This window comes from Hordeum vulgare, chromosome 1H (assembly GCF_904849725.1).
Source record: "Hordeum vulgare subsp. vulgare chromosome 1H, MorexV3_pseudomolecules_assembly, whole genome shotgun sequence".
NCBI classification, from domain to species: Eukaryota; Viridiplantae; Streptophyta; class Magnoliopsida; order Poales; family Poaceae; genus Hordeum; species Hordeum vulgare.
In genome coordinates, this window is record NC_058518.1 from 380,143,729 (window position 1) to 380,162,560 (window position 18,832).

At 42.7% G+C, this 18,832-nt stretch overlaps 1 pseudogene; it reads right to left on the bottom strand.

The window, feature by feature from the left end:
* Window positions 1-11,831: 11,831 nt before the first annotated feature.
* On the bottom strand, window positions 11,832-16,206 carry LOC123411595 (annotated as a pseudogene).
* Between the last annotated feature and the right edge of the window lie 2,626 nt (window positions 16,207-18,832).

Consider the following 18,832-nt stretch of genomic DNA (forward strand, 5'->3'; position numbering starts at 1 on the left):
AATGGTCTATTTAATAAAAATGACCTATACTTAGCTAAGTTCTCTCCTAAATGACATAATTAGCTCCAAAAAGTCATTCTTAGCCAATTTAGCCCGAAGAAGGGGACGAGAGGAGAAGAAAGAGGAAAAATGAAAGGAAGGAAGAAGAAGAAGAGGAGAAGAAGAAGGAGAGGGAGGAGGATAAGAAGAAGGAGGAGAAGGAGGAGAAGAAGGAGAAGGAGCTCCTCCTTCTCCTTCTTCTTCCTCCTTCTTCCTCCTTCTCCTTCTCCTTATTCTTTTCTTCTTCTCCTCCTCTTCCCTCTCCTTCTCCTCCTCCTCCTTCTTTTACTTCTTCTTCTCTTTCTCTTATTCTACGTAGCTTAGACTCATCCAACAAAGCCTAAATTGGCTAATTATCCATCTAAATGACATAATTAGCTTAGTTAGCTCCTAAATGGTCTATTTAATAAAACATGACCTATACTTAGCTAAGTTCTCTCCTAAATGACATAATAAGGCTTATGTGGCTGCAACATGACCTATTCCCCCTAACTTAGGTATTGAATGGCCTATAATTAGCCTAGCTAGATCAAAAATGGCTTAATAAGCATAGTTTGCTCCGGAATGACCTATTTTACCCAAGTTAGCTCCGAAACGACCTATAGTTAGCTAGGGTTCCACCTAAATGACATAATTAGCTTAGTTAGCTCCTAAATGGTCTATATTTAGCTAATTTCTCTCCGAAATAACCTATATATACACTACTTCATCTAGTATTATTCTTCTAACTTTCTTATTTGCCATTTTGCAGATTACCTTCACTTCACGGGAAGCTTGGAAAATATTGATGGAATGCTTGAAGATGATTTCTTGTACCATGGGTTGTATTGAAACTATTGTAGTATATGAATATATGAAACTTTGTATGCACGTGGATGAAACTGGTGTAATATATGAAACTTTGTATGCACGTGGATGCAACTTGAAAGCTGGATATAAGAGGTTATTTTAATATGGTTATGAGTACGGAAAGAAATTTATTTATGTCAAATATATATATATGTATCCTGATTATTGTTAAAAATGCTGGATATAACAAAAAATAAATAAATAAAGGGGCTGGTTCCCCTCTTTGCCGTCTGCCCCCGCATGGCAAAGAGGGGGAGGCAGACGGCAAAGGGGGGAATCTGCCCCCTCTCTCTCCCCTCTTTGTCGTCTGCCCCCACATGGCAAAGGGGGGAGGCAGACGGCAAAGGGGGGGGGATCTGCCCCCTCTTTCTCCCCTCTTTGCCGTCTGCCCCCACACGGCAAAGGAGGGGAGGCAGACGGCAAAGGGCGGAGGCCTGCCATTAACACTTAACGGGGACGTTGCACCCTTTGCCGTCCCAGTTAAATTGTCGTCTGCCCCCTCGTGGCAAAGATTCTTTGTCGTCCGCTTTGGGAAAGCTGACGGCAAAGAACCTCTTCACCGGATTTTTTTTATCGTCTACTTTGCCGTCTGCTGACCGACGGCAAAGCCTTTGCCGTCCGTGGTTGCACCCTTTGCCGTCCGCTTTGGCAGACGGCAAATTTTTGAATTTCAGTAGTGTCACATGCGAGCGCTACTACTAAGTGGGGCCCACTAGCAGCAGCGGTGCTGCAAAACAAAGCGCTACCGCTAAACACTTAGCAGTAGCGCTGGATTTTGGGCAACGCTCCTACTACAGCTACCGTCGGTGGCATCGTCTGGTCCCACATATTAGTAGCGCGTTTTTGATAAGCAGCGCTACTGCTAAGTTCTTAGTAGTAGCGCTTAACTGGATCAATGCTACTCCTAATTAGCAGCAGCGTTTTCTTTTTTCCAGCGCTACTACTGAGGTCCTGCCTATAAGCATTTCCCTAGTAGTGATGTGTTACTGAAGTTCCTTCCCTTTGACAAGAAGTACGTCTCCGTTGGAGCGGTGTGGAGGCACAATGCTCCCCAGGAAGCCACTAGGGCCACCGTATTCTCCTCACACCCTCACACAATGTGAGATGACGTGATTCCACTATTGGTGCACTTGAAGGCGGCGACCGGACCTTTACAAACAAGGTTGGGGCTATATCCACACAAAGCTTGGAGGCTCCCAACAAGACCATGGAGCTTCACCACAATGGAATGTGGCTCCAAGGTGACCTCAACCGTCTAGGGTGCTCAAACACCCAAGAGTAACAAGATCCGCAAGGGATTAGTGGGCGAATCAAATATCTCTTGGTGGAAGTGTAGATCAAGGCCCTCTCAAACAATCCCTAGGAAAACAACAAATTTGATTGTCTAGGGAGAGAGATCGGGCAAGAATAAGCTTTTGGAGCAACGATGAAGCTTGGGGAGGTAAGAGGTAAGCTTCTCAGGGAAGAAGACACATATATATAGTGGGGGGTACAATCCAACCGTTACCCGCCCACTAACTGCACTAACCAAGCGGTACTACTGCTCTAGGAGCGGTACTACCGCTGCTAGGAGCGGTACTACCGCCCGACATCTCACCAACCACGGTAGTATGAAAATACTACCATGCCTACCACTGTGGGGGGGGGGAGGATGCGCAAAAAGTCTGACGGAGCAGTAGTAAAAAACTACTACCGCCCCAAGGGCGGTAGTACCACTCATGGAGTTGTAGTAAAAAATTACTACCGCCCCTAGAGCGGTACTACCGTTGTGCCAACGCTACTACCGCTGGCCCTTTTGCACATTCATGAAAAACAAGGTTGGAGCTCCATTGTAGCAAGGGAAAGGTGGTGCACTATAAATGTGTACGTGATGATTCCACCCAAACCTTTCCAACGTGGACCCCCTCTTAATAGTATGGCTTTCCTATGACTCAAATCCACCAAAGAGAAACGTAGAAAGCAGTCGTCTTCGAAAGACTCTGAGGGGCATCGAATCATCTTGTGCCTAGTCATGAAATATCTGAAATGCTCAATGCACACGATTAGTCCGCACAGGCATTGTCATCAATCACTAAAACCACTTAGGGAGAAATATGCCCTAACATGTGCTCCAAACCCTCCTACTAAGGCTAAAAAAGTTTGTAGCTCCCAAGAGGACTACAAAGGACATTCATGCAGCTACCCAGGAGAAAGGCCCTGCTTCCAGTGCCTTTGCTGCAGAGGAAGAAGAAGAGGATCCACCTATTCTCAGGAAGCTCCGACCAAATTTGCCACTGCACAATGTTGCTCATCTAGTAGCTGAAGATATGAAGAAGAGGAAATATGCAGGTTTGAGGAAATGGAGAGTTGTTGATCCATATGCCATTAGGAGAAGAACTGTTGTTGATCCAAGGTTCCACACCAAGGAACAACAAGATTTTTATGAGACTCTCTTGTATGACAAAAGTCCAGCTGTTATTGACATGAGATATGTTGACTGGGCTTACATCAAAGCCCATGAAAATTTCTTTCTCCATGTGCAAGACAATTTCAAGTCAGTAGACATTGAAGATTTTCTTGGGAAAGAGATGACCCATGGAATGATGAACTGATCATGCAATTCTACTCAACTATTCATTTCTATGGAGATGGTTCTATTGTCTGGATGACTCATGGTCACAAGTATGAGTCAACAATTGATGAGTGGGCCACTATCATTTGTGCCCCTAAGCAGAAATAGAGTGATGTTGATGTGTACTCTGAGCAGAAGATGAGTCACAACTCCATGGCCAACATGTACAAGCCAATTCTTCACAAGTTCTTGTCTACTCGTAAGCTTCGCTGAGTGTACTTCTTGCAAGCAGGGATACCCACAACTAACACCATTCTGAGATACACCTTGGTGCCTAAATCAGATGATGAGAAAATGACTAGAGGTCACTTCACAAATTTGTTGCACATTTGGACATTCGCACTAGATTCAGAGTTATGGACTTGATAGTAGAGACTATCCGGAGGACTGCTGCTGGTCAGAAAAGATCTTGTGGATATGCCCCGTACATTTATATGCTTATCAATGCCAAGCTAGGTAAGCATGAATTTCTACTTGATCATCCCCATTTACCCCTTCAACCAGAATTTGAAGACAATGAAGTGGCAATAGATGACAATCATCCCAGCTCAGCTGCACCTAGAATGGCAGCAGAGGCAGCAGAAGCTGAGGCTGCTAGAAATGTGCCACCACCAGTTCCACAGCTCAGAACTCAAGCTAAGAAAATGGTATTCCTAGTTAGCTCTGTCCAAGTTATGGAGAAGAACATCTCGGAGATTCATAAGAGTTTGGAGAATCGTGGAAACAAAGTTCCATGACCTGGATGTGAAGGTAATGGAGCTGACCACTACAATCAAACAGCTTCAACATTAAGTAGACTCAATGATGATTCCACGCTCAGATGATAAAGATGATGATGATGATGACGATAATGGTGATGACGATAATGATGATGAAGAGTCGCCTCCTCGCACTACCACTCAGTTTATTACCAGGCCCTGGTCAGTAGATGTGCCAGTGTCGGAAGCCAGACCAACTTCATCAGCCCAGGCATCTACACCTTCAGCTTCAGCTCCAGCTCAAGCACCTCTAGCATCCACTCCTCCAGCTCCAGGACACTCAGCAGAAGCCTTCGTGGACGCTCTTCTATCGACTCATTCATCATCTGCCCAGAGAGACGATTAGCTCTATACTTTTGAACTTCTTGGTAACTTGTTGCCAAAGGTGAAGAAATGTATAGATCATAGGGCATCGAGAGAGAGAGAGTTTTTGACTTTATTTGCTCTCATTTGGTTTTACAAAACTTTGGTCTTTCAGATGGCCTTATACTTGTTTCTGTGTGTGATCATACACTTTGCTTCGTTGATGCTACATTATTATCTTTTAGCTATCTATGCGATGATCATTCACTTATCTTGTTGGTGTCATGTGCATTACTATTCTTTCTTATCTTATATGCGTGCCAGCAAGATGTATGTGACATGGAAAAGTGACCCATGATCCTAATTGATTGTGCATTTGCATTCAAATGCAAATTATATATAATGCACAAATTTTGGGGGAGCTCTTGCTTTTCACATACTCCTCAAAGTGTCGATGCTAATCATTGATTATATCTTTCTTCGAAGCTTTGATCTGCATGTTGTCGTCAACTACCAAAAAGGGGGAGATCGAAAGCACAATTGCTCCCTAGGGTGGTTTTGATAATTGATCACAACATATGCATCATTGGACTAATATGTTTATCCAAGTATATTTCAGAGAAGTTCAAAAGATGCACTGGCTAAAGGCTTATGTGGAGATGCCCCTTGATGCAAGAAAGGAATAAGATTGGCCCGAGCTTCAAGCTAGAAGACTCTTCATTTTATATTTGTGAGAAATCACTTTTGGTTCCATAGCAAAGCCAATACTATTAAAAGGGGGTGAGGTATTAAAATGAACTGGTTGCTCAAGTGCTCAAAGTTATCCACCAAAATACTTAGTCATTTTTCCCACATAACCATTCTGTCCAAAGCCACACACTCAAAATCGGTTCCACCAAGTTTCTCATTTCGGCACTACCGATTTTCACCTCAGGCAGAACCCTAGCCATAGCCACCAAATCGGTGCAACCGAAACCATATCGGTGCTACCGAGTTTAGGTGACCAACTTTCTATTGCCTTAGTACACAAAATCAGAATTTTTGAGTTTGTGTATGGTGTCACCGAGTTGTGTCATCTGACCATTAGCCACCTTTTCGGTGCCACCGAGTTGTGCATATCGGTTCCACTGAGATTCAAAAGTTGTTGCCTTTAGTGCAAATCGGTACCATCGAGTTTATGACTTCGGTGTCATCGAGTTGGTCACTTTAGGTGTAATGGTTGGATTTTGGCTGCTTCCTATATATACCCATCCACCCATCTCTCATTCTTGGGAGAAGCACTCACAACACACACCTCATTGCCATACCATTTTCCCGAGAGAGAGCCACATACTCATGCGTTGAGACCAAGATATTCCAATCCAATCATATGAAACTTGATCTCTAGCCTCCCCAAGTTGCTTTCCACCAAATCAATCTCTCCTACCCAATCCTATTCTGTGAGAGAGTGATTTTGTGTTGAGGAGACTATCATTAGAAGCACAAGAGCAAGGAGTTCATCGTTCTACCACATCTATTACCTTTTGGAGGGTGGTGCCTCCTAGATTGGTTAGGTGTCGCTTGGGAGCCTCCTATTTCGTGTTGTGGAGTTGAACCAAGATGTTTCTAAGGGCAAGGAGATCGCCTACTTCGTGAAGATCTACCGTAAGTAAGGCTAGTCCTTCATGGACGGAAGCCGTGGTGGAATAGACAAGGTTTCTTCTTCGTGGACCCTTTGTGGGTGGAGCCCTCCGTGGACTCTCATAGTCGTTACCCTCCATGGGTTGAAGTCTCCCCTAACATGGACGTACGATAGCATCACATATCAGAACCATGCCAAAAATCGTCGGGTCAACCTCATGCGTTTGATCTCCCTACCTTACTCCTTTACTTTACACTTGCATGTTTTATATTCCGCTGCTATACTCTTAGAACTGCATGTGTAGGGTGTACTTGACTTGCCATAACTGTCAAAACTGGCCCTCAACTAAAACTGGGAAAATGCTAAATTTTTATCTTGTCAAGTAGTCTAATCACCCCCCCCCCCTCTAGACATACTTTTGATTCTACACATGCTTATGAACAAAATAAAGCTTTTACCCAACATATAGTAGAAGCTATGGTAAAATCCTATGATGAAAATCATGAGCTAGAAGTCTCTATTCCTAGAAAGTTGCATGATGAGTGGGAACCTACTATTAAAATTAAATCAAAAAATACAAATGCAATGCCTCGTGTGACCTAGATGCCAGTGTTTCAACTATACCTAAATCTTTATGTCATGTACTTGGTCTCATTAATATTCATGAGTATTCCCTTAATTTACATCTTGCAGACTCTACTATCAAGAAACCTACAGGAAGAATAAATGATGGTTTCATAATTTCTATTAGAAATTATGTGCCTGTAGATTTTATAGTTCTTGATATTGATTGCAACCCATCTTGTCCAATAATACTTGGGAGACCTTTTCTATGAACTATAGGTGCATTAATTGACATGAAAGAGGGAAACATATGGTTCCAATTCCGATTAAGGAAAGGGATGAAACACTTACCTCGAAATAGAATCAAACCACCTTATGAATCTATCATGAGAGATATTTATGGATGGAGTGTCAAAGATTGCAACACTTCAATCATATGCATTATGCCTAGCTAGGGGCATAAAACAATAGCGCTAGTTGGGAGGCAACCCAATAGTTATCTTTATATTTTTGCTTTTAATTTCTGTTTGTGTGTGTTAAAATGATTGTTGCCTCTATAATGATTATGTTTTTGTGTTTAATTTAATATTTGTGCCAAGTAAATCCTTTGGGGTGATTTGAATGATAATAGAATTGATGCGGTGCAAAAACAGAAAGTTTAGCGTGTAGTGTAGAATTTCTCTCATTTTACTCGAACGTCTTTTTTATCTTAATTTTTTACATCGTATTTCTATAACTATTACTCAAGTATTCCTAATTTTTTGAATTATATAAGTATGGTAATTACCTATATCATTAGAGACAGTTTTGTTTTAGATAGATTTTGCTTTTGCTTGTTTTGATGATGCCATGGATTGCATCGGGTGGTATAAGTCATGGAAAAGTTAGAATACAGTACCTTATGCAATAGTAAAATATGAATCAAATTATAACAGTACCTAAGGTATTTGATATCTTTATTATACTAATGGATCTCACAAAGTTTTTGTTGAGCTTTGTGTGCTGAAGTTATCAAGTTTTGTGGGTTATCACGATGTTTGAAGGAATAAGGAGTAGCAAGAGCCTAAGCTTGGTGATGCCCAAGGCACCCCAAGGTAATATACTAAGGAATACTCAAGTGTCTAAGCTTGGGAATGCCCCGGAAGGCATCCCCTCTTTCGTCTCAATCCATCGGTATGTCACTTGGAGCTACATATTATTCATCACATAATATGAGTTTTTCTTGGATCATCGTTTTCTTTAGTTTGGTTTTTGTTTTAGTTTTACACAATCACTGTTTGCTAGACACACCTACTTGAGAGAGACACATATTCATCATGATTTGTTAGAATACTCTATGATCTTCACTTATATGTTTTGAGCTTAGCAGTTGCTTTAGTGCTTCACTTATATATTTTAGAGCACGGTGGTGTGTAGATTTTGTATAAATAATTGCACTCTCATTCTCCGCTTATATTTGTTTGAGAGTCTAATAGGGGGCAATAGTAATTTGCATGGGTTATAAGAGTAGTTCAAAAATGATACGTTTTCGGGGATGATATAACGAAAACTTTCATGTACCAATAAAAGAGAAATTGTGAGTTAATGATATTGATTTGGTAATATGGAAGGGTGTGAGTACATGGTTGTCGGCTAGTATAAATATTGATAGTTAAAGGGTATTACTTGTTGTTCCTCTAAATATTGGTTATGGCATGGTGATGATGTGTGAGCATTCTTATTCCTCGTTCAAATCCTAGTGTTGTTCACATTGAGGGGCACGATGGTTAACTCCTACCAACTTCCTCCCTAGGGGCATGTGATACGTCTCAAACATATTGACTTTTCCAAACACTTTTGCCATTGTTTTGGCCTCATTCTTGCATGATTTGAATAAACTAACCCGGACTGACGCTGTTTTCAGCAGAGCTGCTTGTATGGTTTTCTTGTGTGCAGGAAAATGGGTATTTAGACGTCCCGGAAAATTCTCATAAAAATAGAGAAAATCCACGCACCGGGAGGAACCATGGGCTAGAAGATGGGCTAGAGGGGAGCCACAGGGCCCCCAGGCGACCTGTTGGCGCGACCTGCCCCCTAGCCGCGCTCGGAGGCCGCCTGGTGGGGTCCACCCCCTCTAGTGCCCTACTTTGGCTCCTATTTTTACTCGTGACAGAGAAATACCAGAACATAAGTCGTTTTGCAAGTTCTCCACGCGGAGCCGCCGCCACCCTCGGTTCTTCTCCGGGAGAGCTAATCTCGAGGCTGCTTTGGCCTCCGAAGAGGGGAAATCATCGCCATCGTCATCACCATCACCACTCCATCATCCTCCCATGGCTTCTCCCATCATGTGTGAGTAATTCCCTGCTGTAGTTGAAGGGGATGGGAGAGATTGGATGAGTTAGATCATGTAATAGTTCGTCGGATTGTTGGGGGCATGTTGGTGTTTATAATCTTTGCTACTACTTGTTACTCTTAATGCTTGTCACTTTGGGCCCGAGTGTCATGATTTCAGATCTGAATTCATTATGTTTTCATGAATATATTGTGTTCTAAATCCTATCTATGAGTAGTATGCACCTATTATAGTCCGGAACCGGCAATCCCAATGGTGACAGCTTGGGACACCAAAGGGGATAGACTATAGTTTGAGGATTCCATGTATCCATTGATTGTTAATGCTTTGTTCCGGTGCTCTTTGATAGGAGCACCTTAATCTCCATAAGTTCCTTTTGGCCCCGTTGATAGCGGGATGGTAGGACAAAAGATGGTGTGCAAGTTCTTATTGCAAGCACGCACGACTACCTTGGGATACATGCCTAATGTTTGATATATGCCTAGATGATCATTACTTTTCTACGTGTCTTGCCCTAAGTGAAATACATGATATCTCTCATCCATGACCAACCATCCATCTCCCTAGCCTAAAGTGTTTTAATACTGCTAGTTACAAGTTTCTTTACTTTCGTCGTTTTCTTTCGTTGCTTTGCCACTATTATTTCCGTTGCCACCATCACTTCCATATCACCGTTGTTACTAATATTTCGTTGCCAAGCAAGTATATTCCAGGTGCGGTTGAATTGACAACTCAACTGTTAAAGCTTATAAATATTCTTTGGCTCCCCTTGTGTCTAATCAATAATTTGGGTTAACTTACCCGCGAAGACTGTTGCGATTCCCTACACTCGTGGGTTATTAAGACCATTTTCCGATACTGTTGCCGAGGAGCATAGCTTTATTTATAAGTCTACTTGGAGTTATTTTTCTTGCTGCGATTTATTCACTATGGGTAAGAAAGGAGATCCCAAGGTTCCAATTTTACCATCCACTACAAGAAAAGGTATTGTTCTTAGTACTAGCGCTACGCTTGATTCACCTTCCATTATGAGTAATTTTGCTTCACCGCCATCACATGTTGCTTCTACCGAGTCTGTCACTATGCATGTTACTTTTGATGATGCTTCTACTACTATTGATGAGCCTGGTTTACTTGGTTATTTTATTGTGTCTCAGATTGCTAAGGCTGCTAAGCAGTCTGGAATTGCACTTCCTATTACACGCTACCCCATTGGTAGATCTTTTGGTTTCCCAGACTTGAGTGGTCTCAAGGAAAGAATTCTTGATGATGATTATATTGAACTTGATGATGATTATATTGAACTTGATGATGATTTATGCAGGGAACTTACAGAGTGTGCTGACTCTGACCCTGCTTATGTTAAGAAGCTGCTTGAAAAGCATTCTATGAAGAACAAGTTTACTCTTGATCCTAAGTTTTCTTCATCTCCTATTTGCATTGAGGATGCTGATTTTGATTTCTTTGTTGATCTTTCACTTATATCCACAGTTGAAGTTGACCCCTTTTACGACAGAGAAGATGACGATGCTATTGCACACCTTACTAAACTCACCGAGTTGGGTGGCTTATTCACTACAGAGGACAAGAAGAGAAATTATTATGTTACTAAGCTACTTCCTTTCTCTTTGAAGGAAGATGTTAAAGCATGGTATGATGCACTACCATGCGGTCCATTAAGAGTCCTCAAGATTTAGCTCAATCTTTTGTTGCTACATATTTTCCTGCTCATAAGCAACATGCTCCTTTACGAAGAATTTATAACTTTAAACAGTTGCAGGATGAGCACCTCCCTAAAGCTTAGGGGAGGTATTGCACTTTACTTAAGGCTAGACCGGTGCATGGAATCCCTAAGAATGAATTGCTTGATATATTTTATGTTGGTCTAACCGATGAATCTAGAACCTATCTGGATAGTTGTGCTAGTTGTGTTTTCAGGAAAGAACACCAGACGATGCTGAAGAACTAATGTGGAAGATAGCTAAAAATCATGATGATTGGTCCATTCCTAAACCATCTCCACCACCTAAGAAGAGGGGCATGCTTTTCTTGAACCCCAAAGTTATGCAAGAAGCAAAGAAGTCTATTAAAGAGAAAGGTATTAAAGCTGAAGATGTGAAGAATCTACCTCCTATTGAGCAATTATGTGAGCCTACCACTCACCCACCTATGGTAGAGCTACACTCTCTTTTAGAATTCAATGCAAGAGACATCCCTCATGGTAAACCCCCTGATCAATGTTTAGATGAGCTTGATAATTTTATTGTCAATCAAAATCACTTTATGAGAGGATTCAAAGCCAATTGCATGATAATTCCCTTGCTATGAAAAGTTTGCTTGATGTTTTAAGTAGAACTGTCAATGATGTTAAAGGTCTTGTTAAACATTTTCATATGGTTCAAACTCAGCTTAAACAAATTTTTAATGTGCAAAAAGATTTGCTTGCTAACAATGCCAAACAAGTTGATACGCAGGCATATATGGTATAAAGACCCAAGGTGGTACGCACACCCAGGACCCTCTTTATCCGGAGGGGCATCGGAAGAGGATTGAGCAAGAAATATTGTCTAGTTTGCACAGTAACGCAAGAAATATTGTCTAGTTAACATAAATATTCAGTTCACTAGACCAACTAGCACAGTTCTAGATGTATATTCTGTGAATATTGTAGGAAATAACTTTTCATGGCCTTTTACATGGAGCGCTTACTGCACGAGTACACCTGAGCGGCTAGGCCAAGTGAACCCCACCAAGTGGACAACCTATTATCATGTATTTTCATATTTCTGCATATTTCCCCTGTGGCAGAACAGATTAAATGAAATTAATACACTGATGAATAAATAAATAATGGTACTAGAAGGCACTCAGACTAAAGCACTAAGCATTGGAAAATACAGTTTGAGAACGGGGAAACCAAGGTCTTCAGCAAGCGTCACAAGCAAAATACAGGCCTAAGGTACAAGCAAGTGGCCAATCCAACTGCTTCAGCAATGCTGCATGGTACAATGATGGCTTGTTATCCAACACGGTTGCCCATGCTTGCAACATCATCACTGTTCAGAACTCTGACAGCATGATAACGTCGTCGATCTTGAGAATCATCTTCACAACCTGCGTCGCCAACAATATCTGTTGTTGCTTGCCAATCAGAGTCTCAAAGACGTTCTGTACTCTCATATCGTTGGACCCGACATCATTGCAGTCGATGCCACAGTAGGGATTGGTCTCCTGCAGAGGTGGTCACTGGTCAGAATCACATGCGTGATGTGTGTTACGCAAATGCGAAATGAGACATCCAAACCAGCTTTTAATCACAGCATAAAATATGCTGCATTGACGGCATCAGGCAGTAAATGGTAGGATTGTGCAAAGCACATAATGTATTGGGTTGCCTTAGCCCTTCAGTGATATTACGAGGCAAACTATATTACAAGCACAAAAACACTAGGATCTGTACACACATCCGACTCAAAGTACAAGGCTGAGTGACAAAACAATGAATCAACAACAACATATTAGACGAGCGGACTGGGGGCATAAGACAACAGAACCATACATTACCTGAATTTGCTGAGATTTTACTGCAGTCAACGTATCAATAGGTGGCAAACCACTGTTTTCAGCCAAGGCTAGTGGAATCCCATCCAACACATCAGCAAACGACCTGATTGCATACTGCAAGTACAAAGAACACGATTAAACGATATTGCATCTTGTTGCAACTTAGCTGTTGAAACTCAGCAGTTACCTGCTCGGCTCCAGCATATCGATCTGCAGCAGCTTCAACAGCAATTGAGCAAGATATCTCAGCTGAGCCGCCACCATAAACAATAGAGTTATTGTGGATCAGATTTCTAGCCACACAGAGAGTGTCGTGAATACTTCTCTTGGCCTCCTCAATTATCATTTTGTTGCCTGCATGGTAGCAGCTGGCTTTATCATGGAAACTCCAAACGTAATTAATCTTTTAGCTAGTGCGCATATTCAATAAATACTAGCGGTATCAGGCAATGATTTTCTACTTAGCATAGTTGGTTGGGTAGCTACAATAGAAGTATGAGGTCTTACAATTCTTCAATAGAATTATCTTTTAGAATCCTACAATTCTTCAAGGAAAAGTAACACACAACCCACTGGTGCGTCATACAATCGCGAAGATATGAACGGTATGAATATTTTGTACCCATTCTACAAATCCAACTGGTTATGTATGACGAGGTACTCTCAAACTATTATCTGAGATAATGTAACCAACACAACGATGGGTCATAGGACCAGGGACTCACAAATTATGACCTAATTAAAAACCAATAGTATCATAAAAATTGTATTCATAGAATGGAGAAGTGAATGTTACAAAGAAATTTCTCATGTATTTCAGTGCACAATTCGCATGCATGCAAGATTAATAACTAAAATTATGCAAGTTTATTAAATTCGACAATTGAGTGCCAAACAGTGAAACTGTCATGTATCGATACTGCCAACACTGGTAAAATTGTTTGCACTGCATGCAACACAAAAGTATCTCAACTATATGGACAAATTGACCACTGATGGGTTGAAAGTATAAGCACACATGACCTAACAAAGGATGTGGGGATATGCACATGCAAACATGAAGGAAGAGATATTATCCATTGGAACATACCGCCCCGGATGAAGATAGTTACAGCTCTGGAATTTGCACACCTCTCAATGTAAAGCATTCGGTCCTTTGTTGTTCCAAATGACTTCTCTCTAACTAATCCAGCCTGTTCAAGCAAAGTATATGCAGATAAGCAAACCCTGTGAGATACAAGCAGTACAATACAAAGGAATCTAAACAAAGCAAGTCATTAAAACATAGCATAATTATATTACATTTACTTTAAAGAATGTATTACTTTTGCATGGTATCTTGATGGCAAACGTCCTAATTGCTAGGTGCTGAAGGAAAGCATTGGTTACACCAGAGAGAAGTGGCAACCCTACTCAGCTACCAAGAATCACATAAAGATTGACATTGTTGAGCATTCAATTTTTAGTTTATTGTCCTCAGGTCAATCAAGTCACCCTCACAAACCCACATGCGGCCAATTAAAGTCAGCGAACATCTTAACAATTACATGATAAAATAGTATCACTTATCTGTTTAACTTCTTAAATTGTTTGATACGCTTACTTATTAAGAAATAATACAAAGTACGTAACTACGTATACAAACAAAAACTCATGCAAATTAATAGCTAGACTCCACATATGCTCTGTCGTCTCAGCTACTTAAGATTTCACATACTTGGGGTTCCAAAATTAGACAGCCGACAATACAGCCTATGCATCATCAGAAAAAAGTATGTGTGTACATCATCAGAAAAATGTATTCCTTGTGTACAAAAAGAACACAAAACCAGTTGTACCTGCCCAAGCTTATCAGGAGTCAACTCTTGGAATCTTGGAACAATGCGCCCCCCTGCAGTCAGTTCTCAAATGTTAGATAGTGTATTTATAAGACATTCAGGTTCACAAGGAGAGGTACTCATATCAACCTGTAGCTATGGCAATCAATTCCAATTCAACACCACCAACCCATCTGACAGCAGGCAGGTTTCTTTGCATAAGCAAATGATTGGCTTCATCATCAAAACCCCATTGACAGATAACTAAAGTTGCACCAACATCCTGCAAGTGTATATGAATAAAAATCGTATAAGTATTTAAGAAATCAAACATGATACGATTCAAAGTGAATAGGCTTTGTGCAAAATCATAACTTTTCCCTACTATAGATATAAAGAAATTTTGTATGTTTTTACCTTGCATTTCTGAACCATTTCATCGAAGTATTTCTGCTCTTGCCCACGCAACGTCTGGAATTTTTCTAGTGTCAATGTCAACCTTATGCTTTGTCTTGGGCTTTGGGGGCTCAAATGGGCAGGTAAGGATGGCAATATTAGCATCCTCGATTCTCTTTGGCATTTGTGGGTGGCTCATATCTTTGTCAACAGCAATTCCATATATTAGCTCAGTGTCCTCTAGCTTCCCACCAACTTTACCTTCTACTTTAATCAAGTCCAAGTTTACATCCTTCCTTTCCAAATCAGCAACAGCAAGGACTGCCCTGACAGCAATCTCAGCAAGCAACCGCTTACAACGGTTAACACTGCAGTTTAAGAATGATGGGTCCAATCAGACAAACGGATAGAAATATAAACTGAATCTACCCTACTTCCTGGCAGATTAAAACATTGGTTGCATAACTGATAAGTTAAGAGTGAATCTCTTATGACTTACATCTTTGAGGACAGAGTTGTCACGCAGGTCTGCACCAAGGGCTCTATATGTGCAGCAGTGAACTCAAACCTAGTGGAGATACGTTCAAGGTGATCAAAAGCTATCTTGGAGGCCATCTCATATCCTTCGGCAATTCTTATTGGGTGAATACGACGCTCTAGCAGTTTCTCAGCTTGTTCCAGGAGCGACCCGGCCAGGACCACCAGTCCACCACCCCGGTAGTACCATCCCCAATTTCATAATCTTGACTTCGTGAAAGCTCCACCATCAGCTTTGCAATCTGGTTATTAACATCGATTTGCTCCAGGATCGTCGCTCCGTCATTTGCTAGAAAAAATCATAAGGGAGGCAATTATTCAGAAACCCTTTCCCTTCTTTTGGGAATAAAAATCGAAGCACTTTCCAACGGAACTAACAGCCCTACAGACATCTACAGTAGAACTCTGGACAGATACTGCGTAGCACACATCCAAAATCCCTAGCCCTTCGAAGAGACCGATGCAAGGGCCAGATCGCATGCAAGCAACGAGTACTAAAGAATCTTAAATTTTCCCGCGAAATAATAACAATACAGTAACTTAAGCTAGGCAATAAGATTAGGGGGCAGAGCGGGGAGGGGAGTGAGAGAGTGCGGTGGAGCAGTTACTGATGGTGACGTCGCCGTCGGGTGACTGGAGAATCTTGTCCATGCCCTTGGGGCCGAGGGAGGTGCGGAGGCTGCGCGCGACGGCCTTGCCGGCGGCGACGTTGGCCTTGTGCGCGTCGAGCCCCCGCAGGCGGGACTTGCTCTCCTGCTCCCTCAGGATGACGAAGGGCCGTCCAAAATCGTCGAACGCCAGCGCCATGGCCGCCGCTGCCGATGCACGGGACGCGCGCGCGGCGCTTCTAGAAGGGTCGGATCGCACCACTGGGGGAGGAGGAGGCGGCGCGAGGGCGTACCGGCGATCTTTTTTTTGAGACTTAGGAAGAAAAAAAGAACACCTTCACGAAACATCCAAAAGGACATGGGCTTCATCAATGGATGCGTGGGCCGGGCTGAATAGATGGGCTGAGTTTATGTTTATCCGACGAAAGAAAAAAAAACTCATAACCGTGAAGGAGATATGCGCGTCTCCGTCGGAGACCCACATCACCATCCCACGAATCTGTTTGAAGAACTTTTGAAGCGACCCGTCCACCTGCCCCGTCATCCGCGTGCTTTGTTCCTAAACTACCCTTGTACCTTCGCTGCCAAGCACCTACTACACGCTTGCGTGGGAGCTAACGTATGCATGATTTATTTTATTTTCGAATTTACATATCTTGCTCGGCAGACCATATATGGAGCGATTTATTCTTCAAACTGATCCCGGGTATTGCGTCTACAAAGACAAAAACCTCATTAATCCACAATATATAGTTTGACTAAATAATCGACAAAATATGGGAACAGAAGAAGACCACGTGTTGCTCTCGGGTGAAAACCCTAGTCATCGCTGCCGTCGACACACATCGTCGGGCAAAGCCCGCTGGCGGTTGGCGGTTGGCGGTTGTGGGATTTGCTTCTCTCGTGCATGTTGCTCTCGGACATAACCCTCTCGATGGTGGCGTGCAGTGAAGCTGTTTGTCGTAGTGATCGACCTTGGCTCGCGCAACAGGCCTGAGATGTTGCTCTCATGAATGTGGAGTGGCTAGGGTAAGCAACGGTGGGACGGCTTGGCGTGGCCACGTGTGGCACCACCTCCGTTTGATGGGTGATACAGTCCTATACTTCGTGGTGGATATGGCGCGGCGCGAGCAATGATTCATACTTATGAATTGTGATGGACTTGGGCTCGGCCCAAATCTGGCGTGGCGATGGCGGTGGGTTGGAGTTGTCGGGGTGGCGGCCCCAGACTTGGTGGTAGCAGCTTCGGCCAAGGATTGGTGTGTGTCTCAGTGTGGCAAAACGAGGGACCCCACGGATGGATTGGAGTTGGCTTGCGGCATGGTTGTGGTGGTCGGTGGGTTGTGGTATGTGATGTGCCGGTGTAGGCAGAAGGTGGTCGAGGCATCTCCAGGAGAAGTCATGTTTCCATCTCCTTCAAATCTAGCGACAAAGACACCAACAAATGGTGTGGTGTTCTTAGAAGCATCGTCGTGGAGCTGTGCTCATCACTCTCCCCACCACCTTGGCTTTGGAGGGAAAACACAAATTCGTTGGATCATGTAACGGAGGCGTCTTCATGTCTTTCTCCTCCTTGAGGCATCATCTTGGAGCCGCCTACGACTAGGAGACCGGTGGTTGGCGGTAGCTTGTCCGACCGGTTGTTGAGGTCGGGGTGTCAACGCCTATATCAGCAACGATGATGGCGTCAATATGATTTTGGGTCGTGGCTCGAGATAGGTAGTCGACTTTTTCCGATGCCCAATGTGTTCTTTCAAGGTTTGCTTGTTTTTTGTGGAGTTGAAGTTGTAGTGAATGTGTTCAGGTGGTGACGATGAGAGACACTTGGAGGCTATTTGCACTGGACCTGGTGACACAAGGCTTGCATATTTTTCTTGCAAATATCATCGTCAAAGTCAGAGTTGATGGTCGTTGGCGCGTGGGGCCAACTATTGGCATGTGTTGTCATGGACTCCCTGCAGCTATTTCACGCAAGCCTCATTGTTGAAGTTGAAGTCGCTTGTTCCAAGGCAAAACAATGATGATGGTGACGCTCGTGGGCCCTTAATTGATGTCTTTTATTCTTTGTAGCTCTATGATCCACGTCGGTGGGTAGGTCGTCCGATGATGCCCATTTTATATGGATTGGGTTGGGTTGTGTTGGTCTTAGCCTATTTTTCGCAAGTTAATTCAATAACTCTCACTCTCTTATTAATTAGTGAAAATGACTACTCTGTTACCTCGTTTTGAGAAAAAAGAACCCTCAGTACAATAATGCAGTTCAATTATCCGATTTTCTTTTTGTTTTTTGTTTCTTTCGGGGGAGGGGGTCTTTGTAGAAAACAAGACAAAAATCATTGCCTGCATCTTTTAGGATAGAAAAATCACTGTTTGAGAAATCAAACAAACGCGAGAAAAACTACAAGTATAACCTTTTTGTATTACTTAATTGATAGGAGCATCCCCAATATAGGATGGCGAAATGTGGTAGCGTCCAAAAAATCATTGTTTATGGCATTTTGGGCAAAAAAACGATGCTCCAACTAATGCCCCTATATGCATATGGTGATGAAATTTTTGGCAACCCCAAATTTCAGCCTTCGATGCTTTATATTTGAAGCACCGCTACGGGTGCTACAAAATCGAAAACTCGTCTCTCTAATGTCGAAATGTCAGCTGAAGTTACCCCACCACATAATCGCATCCTCGTCCACCTATGGTGTCGCCAATTTCAGTCGGTCCCATGCCACCATCGGCACCCCGCAAGCCATCTGGCCTCCATGCCGTCGAGAGACACCCCGTTCTCCTCCTCCCTCTTGCCACATCTCCGTTGTCGCTTGCGATAGTCGTCACC